We start from the raw sequence: 8,375 nt of genomic DNA on the forward strand, positions 1-8,375 counted from the left end.
GTTCAACGTCAAACATGAATATATTTGCATATGAGGGGGCTACCGCCGCCCCCATAGTACAACCGACCAATTGAAGATAGAATGCACTATCATATAGAAAAAAATTACATGTCAAAACAAACTGTAACAATGTCAACACAAATGGAATTGCTGGACCATTATAATCAGCCTGATCATTCAAGAACTGGCCTACCGCCGTCAATACCACATCATGCGGTATGACGGTGTATAGGCTGGTTACATCAATTGTAAACATCACAACATCTGGATCTAATCTGGGAAGAGCTTGCAATTTCACCAACAATGGGGTATATGCAATTCACGGCGAATCGCGGCAATTTTTCGCCGTTTTTTAATTCGACTAAATTCGCCAGGTGAATTCCGGCAGGTGGCTGCCGGAATTCACCATATTCAATGAAAAACGGATTCGCCAGAATCGCGGGCGAAAATCGGCCGATTTGGCGGATTTTGCCGCGATTTTAAAAAACGGGAAAAAACGGGAAAAACCCGAAAAAAAAATGGCATGGGGTCCCCCCTCCAAAGCATAACCAGCCTCGGGCTCTTCGAGCTGGTCCTGGTTCTAAAAATGCAGGGGAAAAATTGGGCAGGGATCCCCCGTATTTTTAAAACCAGCACCGGGCTCTGCGCCTGGTGCTGGTGCCAAAAATACGGGGGACAAAAAGAGTAGGGGTCCCCCGTATTTTTAACACCAGCATCGGGCTCCACTAGCTGGACAGATAATGCCACAGCCGGGGGTCACTTTTATGCCGTGCCCTGCGGCCATGGCATTAACTACCCAACTAGTCACCCCTGGCCGGGGTACCCTGGGGGAGTGGGGACCCCTTCAATCAAGGGGTCCCCCCCCCAGCCACCCAAGGGCCAGGGGTGAAGCCCGAGGCTGTCCCCCCCATCCAATGGGCTGCGGATGGGGGGGCTGATAGCCTTTTGTGATAATAAAAAGATATTGTTTTTTCCAGTAGTACTACAAGTCCCAGCAAGCCTCCCCCGCAAGCTGGTACTTGGAGAACCACAAGTACCAGCATGCGGGAGAAAAACGGGCCCGCTGGTACCTGTAGTACTACTGGAAAAAAAATACCCAAATAAAAACAGTACACAGACACCGTGAAAGTAAAACTTTATTACACACTACCGACACACACATACTTACCTATGTTGACACGCCGACTGCCACGGTCTCCGACGATCCGAGGTACCTGTGAAAAAATTATACTCACCTTCCAGCGTCCAGAGATAAATCCACGTCCAGAGAGATAAATCCACGTACTTGTAAAAAAAACAAAACGCAAATACCCGCTCCATACCGGACTGAAAGGGGTCCCATGCTGACACATCAGACCCCTTTCTCCCGAATGCCGGGACATCACGTGACTCCTGTCACTGAAGTCCCTTCAGCCAATCAGGAAGCGCTACTTCCGTGGCGCTCACCTGATTGGCTGTCCGCTGTCTGTGCTGTCAGACAGCGCATCGCAAAGCCGCTCCATTACTTTCAATGGTGGGAACTTTGCGGGTAGCGGTGGGGTTAACCCGCGGTCAGCCGCTGACCGGCGGGTGACCTCACCGCTAGCCGCTAAGTTCCCACCATTGAATATAATGGACGGGGCTGTGCGATGCGCTGTCTGAGTTCAGACAGCGCACAGCCAATCAGGTGAGCGCAATGAAATTGCGCTTCCTGATTGGCTTTAGAGACCTTTCAGTGACAGCTGTCACTGAGAGGTCTCTCTGCATTCGGGGATAGGGGTCCCATGTGTCAGCATGGGACCCCTTTCAGTCCGTTTGGTCGGGTGTCCGGTTTGTTATTTTCTACAAGTACGTGGATTTATCTCTGGACCCTGGTTGAGGTGAGTATATTGATCTTTTATTTTCAGGTATCCGTGGATTCTACATGGAGAAGAGGACCGATGTCGGCGTGTGAACATAGGTAAGTATGTGTGTGTCGACGTATGAAATAAAGTTTTACTGTCGACGGTGTGTGTGTCCTGTTTTTATTTGGGTATTTTTTTTCCAGTAGTACTACAGGTATCAGCGGGCCCGCTTTTCTCCCGCATGCTGGTACTTGTGGTTCTCCAAGTACCAGCTTGCGGGGGAGGCTTGCTGGGACTTGTAGTACTGCTGGAAAAAACAATATTCTTTTCATGATCACAAAAGGCTATCAGCCCCCCCATCCGCAGCCCATTGGATGGGGGGGACAGCCTCGGGCTTCACCCCTGGCCCTTGGGTGGCTGGGGGGGGGACCCCTTGATTGAAGGGGTCCCCACTCCCCCAGGGTACCCCGGCCAGGGGTGACTAGTTGGATATTTAATGCCACGGCCGCAGGGCACGGCATAAAAGTGACCCCCGGCTGTGGCATTATCTGTCCAGCTAATGGAGCCCGATGCTGGTGTTAAAAATACGGGGGACCCCTACGCTTTTTGTCCCCCGTATTTTTGGCACCAGCACCAGGCGCAGAGCCCGGTGCTGGTTTTAAAAATACGGGGGATCCCCTGTCAATTTTTCCCCCGCATTTTTAGAACCAGGACCAGCTCGAAGAGCCCGAGGCTGGTTATGCTTTGGAGGGGGGACCCCACGCCATTTTTTTTTAGGATTTTACCGTTCCAGCAATAAAAAAAAAAATTAAAAAAAATAATATTTTAAAAAATATATAAATAATATTTGTGCCTCCAAAAAAAAAAAAAAAGTACCTAATCCCTTCTAATATAAATAGATCTGCTATTCCCCAAAAAAAAACCACAAAAAAAACATGTTTAAATTTTTTTTATTTGTTTTCACCCTGCAAAGTGTGGCGGATTGAAAATGACGAATTTGCTGTCTAAAAGCACTGCTGTCGAATTTCCAAACTTGAATTGAATATGCTTTGGTCGAATTGCAGCACTTATATCATTGCAGAAAAGTCGAATTTGCAAAAATTCGAATTTCAAAAAGTCGAATTTTGAAAGTCCGTTTTTTGGTCGGAAAGCACTGAATTGCATAGGCGAATTTTTTTTTTTTGGTCAAAAATGACCCGAAATTCGACAATTTCGGGAATTCGACCGCAATTGCATATACCCCAATGACGTTGTATCCAATAAATATCTTGGATGCTTTCTAATATACGGCTGAAATAAACTGTCCAGGTACACAGAAATAGGTTGTGACAACCCACCCCGGGCTGCAATGATTGGTCTACCCGGGGGGGTCAATGTCCGATTTATGTATCTTGGGGATGGTGTAAAATAGTGGTACCAGGGGAAATGCTGGCAGTAACGCTTTGCTTAATTGCTCCGTAATGATTCCATTTTCCATGGCAGCTTGAAGAATAGTCGACAGTTCCCTTTTAAATACATCAGAGGGGTCCTGGGGCAATCGCCTATACGTCGTACAGTCATTCAGGTGCACTGCTACTTGAAGTTTATACTTGGCCAAATCCTGGAAGACCAGGGCACCCCCCTTATCTGCTGGATGAAAAATCAAAGCTTTGTTATTAGCTAAATTATCCAAAGCCAGTTGTTGACCAGGTGTGCGATTATGTCGCTGTGGGGGCAGCTTCAGTAGAGACGTCTGAGTATCCTCATCTAATAGGCACATAAAAGTCTTGATGGAGGGGTTAAATGACTGGGGTTCAAATGTAGACCTTGGGAGTATTTTAGATAATTGTGGAGGTAACTCAGTTTTAGAGGCAACCTCTCCTGCATTTTGGATGTTAGCAGTGGTATTCTGTTTCCCATAAAATTCACTGAGTTTCAGCTGACGATGTAACTTATGTTTTTCTATACTCCAATCCAACATATTGAACCTAGTGGAAGGTATAAAGGATAGACCTTTTGATAATAATTCTGTTTCTATCCCAGATAACTCATATGATGATAAGTTAACAATTAAGTTTTGTTTGCAGCTTTTCTTCCACTTCCCCTGCCTTTTGCCTTGGCTGCCCCTCCTGGTGTATCGACGTTGTCGCGGGAATATTGTGCCCGGGTCGTGACCCCTAAAGGGTCAGGTTGGCCTCGCTTGTTACTTCTTTTGCTGCTCCTATCATTGTCACTAGATGAATAAAAGTCAGTTGACAAGTCCATTTGCCTTTCACCCATCCCCCTGTTGCATCTAAAAAAGGTTTCTTATAGTCATTACCCCTAGCCGGGTATGTCCACTGATAAACTGTATTAAGTTCATAGTCCGTGTCCACTTTGACTTGTTTAGCTTTTTTAAACTTAATAAGATCCCTCTTATAAATCTGCAGCTGTGCATTTAATTTAGCATACCAATCGGTGTTAGTATCTTCAACAAGGCTAGGTTTATGGATGGTTTCAAATGCATTGATCTTATCTTGCATAGTACTGACCTCCTTGTTAGAAAACTCTATAATGAGTAACATGAGGTCAAACGAGCATTTGTTCACAATGGACACCCACTTCCTGCAAAATGCAGGGTCATGCTTTCCTATCGTAGGGCCATTGCGGACACTTAGACCCCTAGGGATTTTTTTAGCCCTATAATAATCGCTGAGGGATAATGCATGGAAATAGTAATCAATTTCCCTCTTTCTGAGCCTATGCAGCTCACGATATATGTCATCTAGAGGGAGAGCTTCAGCCTGCTCCGATAAAACACCAGTACATAAGATCGTATTAGCCTCAGCCTCTGAGTAGGTGTATGTATCCCCAATGGGGTAAATGGTAAACGCATGTCCACTGGTGGTTTGTTCAGGATCTAGTTCAGCCATCTCATTAAAGTGCAACAGTGGTGTGCAAAACAACAGGTGCAAATAATGCAGTGAACACCATAGAACAGTGAAAGAATAAATAAATAAAAAGAGTCCAAATAAATATCCACAGCAGATAATACCTGAATGATATAATAAGGGGTGCCCTGACCAGATGTCCAATGCACTGGAAATCAATTTGTAGATGACAGGTAGGGGTCCGGCACAGCCACTTTAGACAAATATAGCTCTGGGTGCCCTCACAATGAAATCGATGCACAGAGAGTAGGTGCGGCACTCCAATAAATTAGTCATGAAACTCCGTTAACCACAACGTTTCAATGCCCTTTATTTGTTAGGCATTTTCATCAGGATATAAAACACACAATAAACCAGCATACCTTATATAACAAGTATCACCCTGTGTGGCGCCAAATACCGTAATGGGACTGCACACCCAGCGGAAGCGCACTTCAGATGACGTAATGGCGTCCTTTAAGATATTACTTTGCTGTTTCTAATGTATTACCCCTCGGCTATATGCTGTATTAACTTTTCAATAATCAGTCGGACATTGAATGCTCATGTGTGCTAGTAAGTTGTTGATACTGGTTGCTATGGTGATGGTTTTTACACGCGACGTCTGGCTTCCTCTTACAGGGCATGATATGACTTGAACGGCTGTTTAACATGAAGGGATGCTAGATATAGGTGGACATATCTATAGACTCCAGTTTTGAAAAAGCAACATTCAAAAATGCAAAATGGAATTTTATAACATGCATATTAACACAATACTTGTGGAAGAATGTCTTTTGGACAGTTGAGTCAAAACTGGAACTTTTGTCAAGTCATATTAGCTCTATGTTCATACAGTAGGTTTAAAAAAATAAACTGTAAAAGAGAAAAACACCATACCTACTGTGACAGGAGGCTTAGTTATGATTTGGGACTACATCTCACATGGCCTTGAAGCTGTGCCTAGCACAATGAAATATAAAGACTATCAAGGCATTTTTGTGTGAAACATAGTACCAGTGTCAGAAAGGTCTGTCTTAGTCACACGTCATACTGTAGGTCCTTCAACAGGATAATACCCCAAAACAAACAGCTTAAAGCACCCACACATGGAAAATAACAGAACTTTGGACTGTTCTGAAGTGGCCTTCTATAAACTTTTATCTGAACACTATCAAGCATCTATGGAAAGAGATAAAACATGCATTCTGGAGAAGGCATCAATCAAACCTGAGACTGCTCGAGCAGTAAAGAAGAGTGGGCCAAGCTACCTGTTGACAGTTATGGAATACTCATTGAGAGCTACAAAAATCACTAAATTGCAGTGATTGACTCTAAAGATTGTGTAACAAAATTCTGTATTAGGTTTAGGTCCAATCATTTTAGACAATGCCATTTAATTTTTTTTATCATTTAACATTTTTTTTTAATTAAAAACGTAATGCAAAGTCTGATTTCTATTAAATATGGAATAAGCAATACTGTATTCCAATTCCTTTGGTCATTTTCAATTACTTTCAGTTAAAAAAATTGGTTCTTTTTCATGGTAAGCCACCAGCCACAGAAAGGTGTCTCTGCTTTGTTGATCCTACTGTACATGACAATAGCACTTACAGTACTTTTGGTCATAAATTTATGTCTTTCTAAATTGAGAGCTTACTTACCCACGGGCACCACAGGATCCTCCAATACGGTACAATATGGCACTACAAAGATCAACATACCTGCCTTAAGAACAGTAATACATAGAATGTCAGTTGCTCAATAACATTATTAGTCCATCACAGGTGCATTTAATAAACAAGATTGCAATTAAAAAGAGGTTAAGAATAAATACATTTTATTAAATGAAATAACAAGATGCTATCTTCATCCTCTCACAGGTCCACTTGTTTAACTGTATTATTTAAAGAAACAATACGGCACTACAAGGATCACCATAACTGCCTTTCAGAACAGTAAAACACAGAATGTCAGTTGCTCAATAAAATTATTAGTCCATCACAGGTACATTTCATAAATAAGATTTCAATTAAAAAGAAGTTAAGAATAAATAAATACATTAATTAAATGAAATAACACAATGCTGTCTTCATCCTCTCACAGATCCATGTGTTTACCTGTATTATAAGAAATAATAATATGGCACTACAAGGATCACCATACCTGCCTTTCAGAAAAGTAATACACAGAATGTCAGTTGCTCAACAAAATTATTAGTCCATCACAGGTGCATTTAATAAATATGATTAAAGTTAAACAGAGGTTAAGAATAAATAAATTAAATTAAATAACAAGATATCTTCATCCTCTCATAGATCCACAAGTTTAACTGTATTATAAGAAGAAACCCTCCACTTTCTGGTATTTAAATGTATGATTACACCACTAAATACTGTAGCTTTGGTTTTAATACTAGTTAGAATCCCACAAGATTAATTAGCATTAAAGCTTTAATGAATTAAAACCACATGAGGAATTGGTTTTAAACATTAGGGTATGGAAATTTATTTGTGGAAACTAAGGATAAATGTATTTCATAATGTACTGTAGAAAATAATGACTTCGTGATGTTTTTGTGGCTTTTAAGAAAGAATAATATGCAATAAGTACAGTAACTTGGATGGACATCTCTTAAAATGTTTTGCTAACTACAGTATTCCCCAATTTTTATCTCCTATTACTGCATGTGTAGATTTGATACACCCATCTATGAGGGAAATACGCAACCTTCAGTAAATGCAATGGTAAATTATATTTTACGGCTATCATTCTGGCAGTCTGACTTTTCACTACTCAAAACCCTATATGTATTTTTTTCGGTGATTCATATCCTGGGTCCCAATACAATCGGAAAACGGTGCGCCTAGGAGATAAACTTACCTATGGTCAGACCGCACTGAGTATGCCCAAACTCGTCTGATCTTGGAAGCCAAGCACTGCAGGGCCTGGTCAGTGCCTGGATAGGGAACTACCAGGGAATACTAGGTATCGTAGGTATTTTATTCTCCAATATTTAATACAATTCTGGGACCCACGGCAGGAACTTGATTGCAGGTTCCTGGCATTTATTGACTATACTAGACCCGAGGGAGTGACCTCATTCCATTAAAACTCCTATTATAGAGGATATAAGTATAATATATAATTTCATTGAATGAGGGACCACTTATTTTCGCTCATTTCGCCTACATTAGTAGTACTTGTGAACATTGATGTTCCTTGAATGTGGACGCTTGCTCCCGCTTTCCCTTTTTTAAGTATATAATAATAAAAGTTATGTTTTAATAAATTCATCATTTCAAATTTTCAAGTGTGCCCTGGAAAAGGCATATAGTTGCTTTTTTGTCCTTTTTCTTCTTTAAAGGACCATACCTGTTTTATAGTTGTTATAACTATTTTTCGGGAGCACCACCAACCATTTGATGAATTAATTATTTTATCATAGTAGGCTTTTATGTTGGTTTGACTATATTTGTTATTCACTGAATTACAATTGTCATATCCAGTGCAGATTTATATCTTTTGGTTAAGATATGTAGTTTCACAACAGCTGGAGGGCTGCAGTTTGGACATGCCTGCCCTAATGCCTAAAAAGGGACTATTTTTTACATATGGTTACAAGGTGTCAGTAATTGGGGGTCATCATGTGCTTTGAAGGTCA

At 41.5% G+C, this 8,375-nt stretch overlaps 1 pseudogene; it reads left to right on the forward strand.

The window, feature by feature from the left end:
• The first annotated feature begins 7,592 nt into the window (after positions 1-7,592).
• On the forward strand, positions 7,593-7,711 carry LOC134937683 (5S ribosomal RNA; annotated as a pseudogene).
• Positions 7,712-8,375: the final 664 nt, after the last annotated feature.

This window comes from Pseudophryne corroboree, chromosome 6 (assembly GCF_028390025.1).
Source record: "Pseudophryne corroboree isolate aPseCor3 chromosome 6, aPseCor3.hap2, whole genome shotgun sequence".
Lineage (NCBI taxonomy): Eukaryota > Metazoa > Chordata > Amphibia > Anura > Myobatrachidae > Pseudophryne > Pseudophryne corroboree.